Here is a 14,200-nt window from a genome sequence, read left to right as displayed (position 1 = left end):
AACAATTCTTTCAAATGCCCCTTGCTCAGCAGATATCCAATTTCCTTTCTTAGTGCGATGCATTCCTCTGTCAAATGCCCAAAATCCTCATGGTATGCACACCACTTTGATTTATCTTTAGCTGCGGCTGGTTTATCATTTTTTCTGGGCCATCTAGCTTTTTCTCCTAGATTCTGCATTGCAAGTTCATGGTTATCAACGGAAAAACAGTATTCAGAAATCAGAGGATAATCCTCATCATCCTCTTCTTGGTCAACAGCATGCACATTCTGGTTGTCAACTCTGTTATAGGATTTGAATTTGTTGCTTTTGAAAGAGGATCCTTGCTTCTCTTGTTTTGAGGATCCTACTTGTCTCTCCTGGATCCTCTTGTCATCCTCTAGCCGGATGAACCTGAGTGCCCGAGTCCTTACTTCGTCTAGGTTCCTGCATGGTGTCATAACAAGATCATCATAGAACAATGAAGCCTTAAGCAATCCCATCTTGAAGGCCTCAACAGCTGTGGCCACATCCAAGTTGGGAATGTCCAAGGATTCTTTACTAAATTTGGTTATATAATCCCTTAATGATTCATTATGACCCTGAGTGATCCTATATAAATCACTAGTCAATCGTTCAAATTTTCTGCTACAAGAAAATTGATTATTGAATAAGTTAACTAAATTAGCAAACGAAGTAATGGAGTAAGGGGGAAGACTTAGCAGCCATTTAAGAGTTGATCCAGTAAGAGTGGATCCAAATCCCTTGCATAGGCATGCTTCCTTTAACCTTTCTGGAATTGGATTGATCTCCATCCTCTCCCTGTATTGTGCTATGTGCTCCTCAAGATCCGTTGTACCATGATACAGCTTCATAGTAGGGATATGGAATCTTTTGGGTATCTCAGCATCACAAATTGGTGGTGCAAAACGAGATACCTTATGGCTTCCATCTGCAATCTCCGGGATAGGTTTGACTACCCCTAGAACACTTGATATCATATCCTTCAGTTTCTGCAGTTCTCTGGCCATAGCATGGTTGATACCTGTATCCTGCATGAATCCATGGTTAGTGGTAAGAGAATTATTAAAAGTGTTACCTCCCATCGGGTTCAAGTTAGGAACATTGGATGTGAATCCATATTGTTGGGATTCTGGGATGATGGAGGGACCAGTGGAAGCAATGGTCTGCATTGGAATAAAATCTCCTTGATGGACATCTGGACTTCCTGTTTGCAAATTCTTCAAGGATCCTGGTATCTGAAGGGATCCCTGAACATGGGATGATCCTGGAACAAAGGAGGATCCTTGAACCTGGGATGATCCTGGAATGAAGGAGGATCCTTGAACCTGGGATGATCCTGGAACGAAGGAGGATCCTTGAACCTGGGATGATCCTGGAATGAAGGAGGATCCTTGAACCTAGGATGATCCTGGAACGAAGGAGGATCCTGAGTTCATGAAGGATCCCATATGCTGAGTATAGGATCCTGCCGGCTGGAAATATGATCCTGATGCCTGAGTCACTGTTGCTGGGCCGAAATGCACTCCTCTTGATCCACCCATATGTTGAATGTCTGGGACCTCTGATGGCTGAGAAGTAATCATCGGAGTATCAAAATTCAAAGATTTGGGCATCAGTGGGGAATAATCCTCTGCCGTTTTCTTTTGCCTTTTGAGATCTCCGATTTCCTTGAGGATCCTGTCATTAGTTTCATCCTGCTACTGCATACGATCCCTCATCTGCAAAATCAAAGTAAATATATCACTAGTACTGGGAGCAGAAGAAGTTAGAGCAGAAGAAGATGAAGGTTTAGAGAAGATAGGGGTTGGTCTCTTCTCAGCATTTTTCTGAGATCCAGCTGGTGGTGGAGGCAAAGGTGGAATGCCATTAGATGAATTGACTGCAGACATCGCTGTGGAGGTATTCTTCAACGATGAAGCCATGCAACACTCCGGAATGATCACCAACAGAAAAACTTTCTTATGAATGAAGCACCAATGACCCCACGGTGGGCGCCAAACTGTTTTGGTCAAAAATCACACAAGGATAATGCAACCAAACTCTTTGTAAACGGGGAATGATGCTTGGTATGATGAACAAAGATAAGGATCACTTAAATGAAAATTGCACAAGTGACACAAGGATTTATACGAGGAAAAAGCCCTTGATCAATGAATGATCTCCGGCATAAAAAACCTCGGGTGATGGAAACTACCGATCACCAAACTTCAATAGAACAAACAATGTTTACAACTTCGGATGGTAACGAGCTAGGTACAAGGATCACTATAGTATCGTATGCTAAAGTGTGTGAGAAATGTGTTGTCCCTTCCAAATGCTGAAGGGTGCCCTTTATATAAGTGTGTGTGGTCGTATTTTAGGCAAATCACCTAACTACTAGCTCGTTACCCCTTTAGGAATAGAAGTAAATTTAGCCTAACTAATTGCCCGTAAATTGTGCTAAGTTTCCATATTCTCCATAACGTCTATTCTTGGTTATGCATGTGCGAAATCAGCGTGACAGATTCCTTGATAACGTTGCTAAGACCAGGTCCAACTCGTAATTCCTGCAAAACAACATTAAATTCAAAGAGAGTAATCGTTAGTATGAGGATCCTTAGGATGATCCATGATCCTGATCCTGAAGCTCTTCTGAGGATCACTATCTGCCAAAGAAACAAGGATCACTTGTTAGGATATCATGTAAGGATCATAGGTCATTAAAATCCTGCCCTAACACAAATACAGACCATAATTGTTTTAAAACATCACAACCACTAAACAAAAAAAAAATTGGGCTCCGGCTAAGTCTCGAAATTTCCATCATTGCTCAATCCTGCAGCTCAATCCTTCGCTGCACCATCACCACCGGCTCCACTTGCCTCTCCACCATGATCCTTGCCAGCGCCTCCACCCTCAAGCATCGGGATCTCCTCAGCCTCTTCATCATCCTCCAGCTCTGCCAGCCTCGCCTTCCAGCCCTCCACGTCCCATGTGCTCCTGTCGAAAGCAGGATCCTGAGCCTCTATAGCCATTTGCAGCTGGATCTTGTACATAGCTATTGCAGCAGAGACCTTGGCATCTTGGGTGATCTCATGCTTCTCATATTAAAAGTTGATCAGCATCTTGGCAGCATCATCCTTGGTGGCTCGAAGCTCCTTCTCAAGATCAGCTATCCTGAGATCCTTCAACACCCCAACCTGTTGAAGGTCAGCAATCTGGCGATCCTGATCCTCAACGTGGCCAACATATGTCTCTACCTCAGCAAATTTCTGCAAGGAAGACAAGGAATGACCTCAGAAATCAAGTGATCCTTAGACTAGCAGGATACACAAGCAGGACAGTGATCCTTACCTCGTTGATGTAATCCAGACACTGTTGGCGGAGCAGGGGCAGACCTTGCAAATCCTCAGAGGCCTTTCTCTTCTTGCTTCCTTTTCCCCTGATAGGTGCTTTAGGGGCTGAAGCAGTTGGGCTAGCAGCAGGAGTCTTCTTCCTTGAGGATTTGACATTAGTAAGATCATCGATGCCAAACTTCGAAGCAGACTTAGAGGATTTTCCAGCGCCTGCACAACCAAAACAAGATAAGTACCTTAATTTTATTTGACTCCCATTATATAAATACTCCTTAAAAGAGGATACTTACTTGACATTGTGACAGAAGCAGAGGATACTTCCTGAGAATCCTGGGTGGTGACCTGGAAAGTTCTTATTTCAGGATCAAGCTTCCTAAAGGCCAAGAGTCTCTCTTTTGCAGCAGGAGTCAACTTAAGATGAGAAATGGATATAGCTGCACAATAAGGAAACAAAAGAATGTCAGTGATCCTTATGCTAAAGGATAAGTTCTACGGTGATCCTTCCAGGATCCTCTATCCTACCATGGGTAGCCCACTTCTTGGGCAGATCCCTCCCATCAGGGATGGTATCTCTCCCCACAAAAAAGAACCGCCGCTTCCAGTTCATGTCATTTTTGGTAACTTTGAGAACAGGGTGCTCTTCTCCAGCCTTTCGTTTGAACAAGTATCGGTGGGATCCAAAAGTTGTGAGATCATACATCTCAGCCAGCTCCGCCATACCCAGATCAATTCCTTCTTGTTCGATGATCCTTTCAAGGGTGTATAAAACCCTCCAAATCATCGGCATAGCCTGGATATAGCAGATGCCGGTAAGAGAGAAAAAGGACTCGGTAAACTGAGGGAAAGGATACGAGTATCCTATCATGAAAGGAGTGACCGGGAAAGCAACCCAAGTCTCAGAGATGTAATCGCTCAGAGCGGTAGGGCTAAAAGATTTAAAGAGGGTGTTCGCCGGAAAACAGTGACGGATCTTGTCAATTTGAGAATCAGTAAAACAACACCTCTCGGTGGGGGAATCCTTGATGATCCCTTGACCCTTCAAGGGGCTGTTATTCTTAGGATCCTTGCTGGGAGAGTTCCGGAGCAACATATTGAACGAAATAAGAAAAACAGAGCAAGCAAGAGAGAAGGTGAAGGGGAATACCTGTTCAATCCTCTGGTCGCGGTTATAAAGGGAGGAGTCCTTGAATTTAAATACAAACGATCCTATCCCTATTTCTATTTATAATGATGATTTGTGCAGGGCTGTCACCTCCATGACGTCAGATCGCAACGGATAGTTCATTCTTAACGGCTATATATCCGTTGAGTTAGTTATAGATAAGATCCGGCAAAATATAAATCGTTAATATTATATAATTACTCCTTATATTTTGGGGGCAATTGTTAGGGCAGGATTTTAATGACCTGTGATCCTTACATGATATCTAACGAGTGATCCTTGTTTCTTTGGCAGATAGTGATCCTCAAAAGAGCTTCAGGATCAGGATCATGGATCATCCTAAGGATCCTCATACTAACGATTGTTCTCTTTGAATTTAATGTTGTTTTGCATGGATTACGAGTTGGACCTGGTCTTGGCAATGTTATTAAGGAATCTTTCACGTAAATCTCGCACATACATCACCGGAAATAGACGTTGTGGAGAATATGGAAACTTAGCACAAATTATGGGCAATTAGTTAGGCTAAATTTACTTCTATTTCTAAAGGGGTAACGAGCTAGTAGTTAGGTGACTTGCCTAAAATTCAACCACACACGCTTATATAAATGGCACTCTACAGCATTCGGAAGACACAACACATTTCTCACACGCTCTAGCATACGATACTATAGTGATCCTTGTACCTAGCTCGTTACCATCCAAAGTTGTAAACATTGTTTGTTATATTGAAGTTTGGTGATCGGTAGTTTCCATCACCCGAGGTTTTTTATGCCGGAGATCATTCATTGATCAAGGGCTTTTTCCTCGTATAAATCCTTGTGTCACTTGTGCAATTTTCATTTAAGTGATCCTTATCTTTGTTCATCATACCAAGCATCATTCCCCGTTTACAAAGAGTTTGGTTGCATAATCCTTGTGTGATTTTTGACCAAAACACTAATGATGCCTTTTGGGCTCACTAATGCACCTGCCGCATTCATGGATCTCATGAATCGCGTCTGCAAGCCGTATTTGGATAAATTTGTCATTGTCTTCATCGATGACATCCTCATCTACTCAAAAAGTCAAGCTGACCACGAGAAGCATCTTCGATGTATTCTTAAACTGCTTCAACAAGAAAAGCTTTATGCCAAATTCTCTAAATGTGAATTTTGGCTACGAGAAGTCCAATTCCTTGGACATGTAGTCAGTGAGCGTGGTATCCAAGTGGATCCCGCCAAGGTTGAAGCCGTCATGAATTGGCAAGAGCCGAAGACGCCTACAGAGATTCACAGTTTCCTAGGTCTAGCAGGATACTACAGACGCTTCATCGAGAATTTCTCAAGGATTGCTGCACCCCTAACTTCTTTAACTAGAAAGAATATAAAGTTTAATTGGGGCCCTAAACAGCAAGAAGCTTTTGATATCCTAAAGCAAAGGCTGAGCAATGCCCCTGTGTTGACATTGCCGGAAGGAATGGATGAATTTGTAGTGTATTGTGACGCATCGCACACCGGGATGGGTTGTGTGCTTATGCAGAGGGGCAAGGTGATTGCCTATGCTTCACGACAATTAAAAGTGCATGAAAAGAATTACACCACCCATGACTTGGAGTTGGGTGCCGTTGTATTTGCACTAAAGCTATGGAGGCACTATTTGTATGGTATTAAGTTTGTGATCTACTCTGATCACAAAAGCCTCCAGCACCTGTTCAATCAGAAAGATTTGAATATGAGGCAGCGACATTGGATGGAAACTCTGAACGATTATGACTGTGAAATAAGATACCATCCAGGCAAGGCCAACATAGTCGCAGATGCCTTGAGCAGAAAAGAAAGAGTAAAACCAATAAGGATCAATGCCAAGAGCATTGAAATCAAGAACAGTCTGAATGAGAGATTGTTAGCTGCACAGAAAGAAGTTGTGTCAGAAGCTAACTATCCTAACGAAAAGCTAGGAGTAACTGAAGAACAGTTATCCTATAGCAAAGACGGAATTCTGAGATTAAATGGAAGGATATGGGTTCCTGTGTACGGAGGTCTTCGAGACATTATCCTTCTGGAAGCCCACAGTTCCCGATATTCCGTTCATCCTGGAGCTGATAAAATGTACCAGGACTTGAAGGCAAACTTTTGGTGGATAGGCTTGAAAAAGTCTATAGCCACCTACGTAGCAAAGTGTTTGACTTGTGCGCAAGTAAAAGCTGAACATCAAAAGCCGTCGGGCTTGCTACAACAGCCTGAACTTCCCGAGTGGAAGTGGGAAATGGTGACGATGGATTTCATCACCAAGTTGCCAAAGACAAAGAAGGGAAACGATACGATATGGGTAATAGTTGATAGACTGACTAAGTCAGCACATTTCCTACCCATAAAGGAGACTCATAGCTTCAATATGTTAGCCCGGTTGTTTGTAGATAAGATTGTAGCCCTTCATGGCGTGCCTGTGTCTATCATCTCTGATAGGGATACCAGATACACGTCACACTTTTGGAAAAGTTTCCAACAATCTTTGGGCACACGTTTGAATTTCAGTACGGCTTACCACCCTCAGACAGATGGACAGAGTGACCGTACAATCCAAACGTTGGAAGACATGCTTCGTGCATGTGCGATCGACTTAGGTGGTAGTTGGGATAACCACCTACCCTTGGTCGAGTTTTCCTATAACAACAGCTACCATACGAGCATTAAGGCTGCACCTTTTGAAGCCCTATATGGTAGAAAGTGTAGAACGCCCGTTTGTTGGGCAGAAGTTGGAGATGTCCAGATGACAGGACCTGATATAATATTTGAAACAACGGACAAGATTGTCCAAATTCGTGATCGATTGAAAGCTGCCCGAGACAGGCAGAAAAGCTACGCAGATTTGAAGCGTAAGCCTTTCAATTTCGAAGTAGGCGACAAGGTATTGCTTAAGGTATCACCCTGGAAGGGGGTGATGCAATTCGGTAAGAAAGGCAAGTTAAGCCCGAGATATATTGGACCCTTCGAGGTAATCGAACGTGTCAGATCGGTTGCCTACAAATTAAACTTACCGGAAGAGCTCAGTGGTATCCACAATGTGTTCCACATCTGTAATCTGAAAAAGTGTTTCGCTGATGAATCACTGGTTATACCGCATACAGATGTACACATCGATAAGAGCTTAAAATTTGTTGAAAAACCTGTGTCGATCAAGGATCGACAGGTTAAGAAGCTTCGCAGAAAGTATATACCGATTGTGAAGGTAAAATGGGATGCCCGTAGAGGTCCCGAGTACACGTGGGAAGTAGAATCCACGATGAAAGAAAAATACCCTCATTTGTTTCAATAAATCTCGAGGTCGAGATTTCTTTTAAGGGGAGTGAGGATGTAACACCTCGAAATTTTTCGCCCTATAATGTATTGACACGTGTCATAAGTTTACACGTGGTAGTAGATACTAAATAAGGACTAAAGTTGACAAACAGAGAAAGTATGTGAACCCGAGGGTTCAAAATGTCAACGAGGGATAAATATACTATACAGTAACCCTAAAGGATGCTCGTACCTTCAAATGAATAAATCATGGATCGTACGGAACGAAATGTGGAAGAAAGTGAGAGATTACAAACTACAGGGGTTAAATGTGTAAACATGTTTAAAGTTATACCTCTGAGTGACCCTTTAACAAACCCGAGACTTTGTAACAGTAAATTATACTCACTAGAATATACGGTATAAATTTCGCAAGGTTTTGTTTTAAAACGAGAAAGTTATGATCAAATTCGTATGCGAGGGGTTAAAAGCGTCAACATTGAAAGTTAGGACTTTTCGGGTAGTAATAAACTAACCGAGGACTTAACGGCGCGGGTAAAAGTCACGAGGCCCTTATACGTAAATAAAATAGGCCCAAAGTGCAAAGTTACCCCTTCGAATCGCCAAAGGCCAACAGTAATAATTGAAAAGATTTGAAAAATCTTGCAAACAGGTCTCAGGCGGGCCGCGTAAAGGTTGCAAGGACTTTACGCGGGCTGCGATGACAGTAGAAGATACGGGCTCTGTCAGAAGGATTCTGGCAGGCCGCGTAAAGGTTAAGAGGACCTTTACGCGGGCCGCGTCAATGCCCCAGATGCAGAAAACGTGGACAGAAGCACTGTTTGATGTTTTAACCGACATATGAGCCATTATGAGCAGCATGGGCGCCCCCTAAACGTCCCCTAGCACTCAGGGACAGTTGTTGATCATCCAAGAACACTTATAGGCATTGTTGTCAATGATCTAAGGTGTGTAGTTTACTATAAAAGGCCACTTAGTGCAACAATGTTCTTCACACCTTCAAACAACACTTCTGATCATTTCTGGAGCTCAAATGTCTTCACTACTCATCCCTGATCGTGCATAGGACTCTTGTAAGTGTGCTCCACCCTTTATAGATTAGTTTTTGCTTAGATATAGCTTAAAAGTCAATCCGTCGTTATTAACGATTGACTTAACGGTTAATCACAAATGGTCCAGTGATTAATCAAAACAAAGGTAGTTATATGTTGGTAATCATGTGGGCATTTAACCCTTAAAAGGGCACCCTCTGATTCCCACTCTAACTAGTCCAAATGTCGAGTCAAAGTTGCTTAGAAAAAGTCAACAGAATGCTAACTTTCGATTTTATGCATAATCAGTAATGTAGATGGCGTGTAACCTGTTTTATCACTCATATAACATGATAATAAGTATTATAACTGGTCTAAGCTTGTTTGATTCGACTATTTACTGTTTTGACCCGGTTTGGAACCAAAAGTCGCAAAACTTTGACTTTTGCTTTGACTTCAGTTCTGACCCGATATGGTATGATTTAGATATGCCTTAGGACTCTCCTAGGACCAGGTTACATGATGGGATGAACCTCTATGACCGGTTCGTTGTTTGTCCGAGTCGTTTGCACATTCCCGTTATATGCTTAAATGTTGACCATAACGCCCTTTTAACTTTAAAACGAGAATTTTGGATATGTGAAATAACAACAACCTTAGTTACTGATTTCTAAGCATGTCCCTAAAATTTCATACCAATCCGAGGTCTAGAATAGGAGTTATGCTGAATAGCGCAATTACGGAAACTTTAGTAATTAAATGACGCAATTAGCATAAAGCCTATCTAAACCCAAATTTCGACACCAAACCTTTTACACACTGATGTAAAATAATATTTTGAGATTTTTAAAGATATTTAATTATTTTTAAACTGCTCATAACCTGCGGTTATGGCATTGATTCGGTAAATACCGAATATACCCTTTTCGGATGTAAAATGAGTTCTACATGGTATTTTGACCCGAATCCAGATACTACTGATTTTAAATAATAAATAAAGCTTTTTGAACTTTATAACCTGTTCGGGAAACTCGGATTTCCTGTAAGAACTCGGAAATCTCTTTTATAATCTTTAAAAAGACCGAAATATCCCTATGAGGCGTATATTGGGATTAAACTCGTTATGGGCATAATGGAAGGTATCCTACTGATACCACAACCTCTTTAGAGCATATTAACTTAGGAAACCTGTTTAGCACTCTTACGGTTACCCGATATGCCTTTTACGCGTACGGTTCGGTTTATGTAACTAGTTTACATCAACTGGCCGAAACGGGTCAAACCTTATCGTTTTTACCTCAAAATCCAGAATGTGTTTATATTACCCACATAAAACAAGTCTTCAAACTTGTTGGGTCCAAACCACATTCCATTCCCAGTTTTCGCCTTTCACGCGATTAAACCGTATTTACCCTTTGAAACTGACCGGTCTAAGCTAAGGCTAAATTAAAGACCCGTTAGGATTCTAATAGGTTGTTATGAACCTTCGTTCCAGAATAGGGGACCAGTAAAAGAAACTTGCATTTGTTTTTTGAGGTTATTACTTGCTCAGGTAAGTACTTTTAACTTATTTTCCGTTATATGGGCTTGGGTTACGGTATATAAAATACCGCTTGGTCGGGAAATTGACCCTAACTCATTAGTAGTTGGGTATTATCAATGTGACCCGTTTAAAAATTGGTTTTGTTGGCTTTATGCCTTTGGGAGCTTAATGACCATGTCCCGGATATCCTTGGTAGCATTTTACGAAATGGTCACGACCTTGACACGCGGGTGTAGGCGTACACCCGACAATGTGTCTATATTTATAAAGGTATAACCGTTGGTTTTCCCGCCACGACTTTATGCTATGTGGCGTGTCTATTAACCTTAAACCCGGCACGACCCGGGCGACTGAACGCATAGTGAACATGTAATTCTTTTACAAGATTTAATTGATAAATTATCCCAAGTTATAAAGAGTTTGTGCCTTGTGCATTCAAATCTATTTTATTAAACCTTTTACAAAAGTGTCGGTTGAATGTATATACCAGTGTAAACTGACGTATTTTCCCCAAAAAGATTAAATGCAGGTTCTACACGAAATAGGCTGGCCACTCCTTAGCATCGTTAGAGTCTCGCAAGCTTGGGATGCCACTATCTGTTGAACATTATATTTCCTATTTTATTTTGATCCCCTGTGGATTATTTCGACTACTTGTGATACTTGGATATTACATTTGATGGTTAAAATATATCTATCTTTATGCTTCCGCTGTGCATTTAATTATTGTGTGGTTGACTATATTGTTGCCAACTACGTCACGGTAATCCCCCACCGGGCCCACCGGTGAAACGTGTGGAAATCGGGGTGTGACATGACACGTGTCAATACATTATAGGAAGTAAATTTTCGAGGTGTTACATTCCATTTTCCCCATGCAAAACCTCTCCATCTTCCCGACTTCTTAGGTCAACCTCCCCTTCTTCTAGATCAGATGATCAGAATTACTTTCCGGCGACTTCTGCACTATTAGTTCATCGAACTTCATAGCGGACAATCCATCATCAAAAACAGAAACCTCATCATCAGCTTCTAAGCAATCAGGATTCCAATCCCCCCATCTCCTCTGTAACCCTATCTTGTCCTGAAAGTGAGATCTCATCTATGATCTTCCTTCCATCCCCAACTAGAATACCCACACCCTCCACCGATAGATCATCACCATCATCTTTGATCTGAGACATTTGAACAACCCTTCCGAATCTTTCACTGATAACATCAAAAATAGAATTCGTATTAAGATGTAGAGGCACACCATAGATACGAATCCACGACAAACGTTCAAATGGGAGAGTTTGCCCCCTCTAATAGTCCACCATAGAGAACCCGTCACTCCACACAACCTTTTTATTCATGAACTTCAATGCCTTTTGTTCATCAGAGAATGATAACAGCAAATAAAAAACAACCAAGACTGGATGTCTACCCCCTTGAACCCTTTCTCCATTAACCTAATCCGCAAGTTAATGAGCACCTTAAATTCACTTGTCCTAACCACCAATGCCAGACCATACAACCTCGTCAAAGCATTGACGACCGGATCAACACGAATCACTTTATTTGTTAAACCTTGGTCATTCGTCTCCCCTACCACATCGCCGTAAGACACACCAGACCTCAGAGGTCTATCATACACCACCTGCGCTTGACGTTATTGGGTTGGAGCCTCGTTTTGATCACCTTTCTCCTGAACCCAGATATAATTTTCCGCATTCCCCGCCGCAAACTTAGCAACGTTAATATGCAGCGTGTTTGCTCCCACCTTCACTTTCTTCAAACAACCTTCCAAATCCTTCCACTCATGAACCCCTTTAAAGCTTATGAAACCAACCTCGGCCATTCTTTGTTTCTGTTTCTCGCAATATAAACCCCAATGATATCCCCAAACCTCCGTTGCGAAATGGCAAGATCCCATGGTCTACATCCATTAGGGATGTTGGCCACAAAATACTTAACCCCCGGAATACCCCCTGCTGCATCGTTGTTCCGATGCTTTTCTTCCTTTTGTCTTCTCTTACCGATAAACTCTGCCCATTCCTCTCATTTCTCTGTCGCCACCATTTTTGCCAAATCAAAAGTTTGCTGCATTCAAATAGGAATTCTACGAGATGAATAAAGATTCGCCAAATAGGAAATCTATGAGGTGAATAAAGATTCACCAAATAGGAAATATACGAAGCATTTTTATTGCTTAAAGTGGTGTTTGTCACCACAAACAAAAGTTGTATAGGTTTAAATCATTGCAAGTGTGAAATGTTAAAAAAATGTTGTTTATAAGAAAAAGTTTATATTGCTTAAAGCTTGGATTTCATAAATGTCAATACACATCTATGTTATACTTGGGGGCGGACATATCTTGAAGAGTCCGGGTTTGGATTTGAATTATTAGCAAAGAACCTGTATAAAAAATACAGGGTGAACTAGGGATGAGCATGGTATGTGTTCGGTACCGATACCGATAGTATGGGTACTGAAAAACAGGAAAAATTGGTATCGCTACGGGTATGATACCAGTATTTACCAGTGTTTTGCCCATACCGTATCAGAAAATGAGTATGGTATCAGTTTGATAATACCGAATATACCTGGTACAGTATGGTATCAGTTCGATACCGGACCCAGTACAAAATGCCTATCTCTGTGGTGTGGTGTGGTGTGGTGTGGTGTGGTGTAGGGGTGTTCATGAACCGATCCGACCCGATCGAGGGTCTGCTTATGTTCGGATTGAATTACAACCGATCTGATCGAATCGGATCGAATTTGCAAAACCGAACACAAAAGTGATGCTCATGCTAGATTTAATTTGAATCGATCGGATCATTTTCGCTCGGTTTTTATCAAAACTTAAAAAAAATCGAGCAGATCGTTTTCGCTTGATTGAATTATAAGGCTGCGTTCAAGAAAAAACAAATCCTAACTTAATTAAAACATGTCAAACACTTTACTAACAAAAACAATACATAACTAAAATCATGATTAGGAATTTAGGAATTTAGGAATTTAGGGTTAGATTTTGGTGTGTTTGTGGAGCGGCGCTATGCAGATCTTCACACAACCAAATTATGACTACGTGAATATTGTTTAGGAATAGGGATTTAGGGTTAGATTTTGATATTAACTATTAAGTTGGGCTAAATATTTTTTGGGCTTTTAATTTTTTTTGGGTTAGTATATTTTTTTGGGTTTTTAATCTTTAAAATCTATAATATATATATATATATATATTATATATATAGGTAAAGAGTAAAATACAAATGCGCTTATCGTACGATACGTACGCGATTATCCCAGCCGTTCGATCAGGTGCAGATCTGGTGCGAATTCAATACATATCGCATGTGAAAAAATGGTTAGCATGGGGTATTGTGAAGAATGGCATGGGGTGTGTAGATGGACAAAATCGCATGTGGAAGATTTGAATATCGCATGTGAAAAAATGGCATGGGGTAATGTGAAAAATGGCATGGGGTGTGTAGAATCGCATGTGGAAGATTGAATATCGCATGTGAAAAAATGGCTAGCATGGGGTAATGTGAAAAATAGCATGGGGTGTGTAGAATCGCATGTGGAAAATTGAATATCGCATGTGAAAAAATGGCATGGGGTAATGTGAAAAACGGCATGGGGTGTGTAGAATCGCATGTGGAAAATTGAATATCGCATGTGAAAAAATGGCATGGGGTAATGTGAAAAATGGCATGGGGTGTGTAGAATCGCATGTGGAAAATTGAATATCGCATGTGAAAAATCTGTGTGTGTGTGTTACTGTTCATCTTCTTCGATTGTTGGTCGATCATTGTCAGTATTCTTTCGTTTGACCCTTACAACTCCCAAATTAGTAGTTC

The sequence above is a fragment of the Helianthus annuus genome, chromosome 16 (assembly GCF_002127325.2).
Source record: "Helianthus annuus cultivar XRQ/B chromosome 16, HanXRQr2.0-SUNRISE, whole genome shotgun sequence".
In the NCBI taxonomy this organism is placed as follows: domain Eukaryota; kingdom Viridiplantae; phylum Streptophyta; class Magnoliopsida; order Asterales; family Asteraceae; genus Helianthus; species Helianthus annuus.
This window is presented reverse-complemented; position numbering follows the sequence as displayed.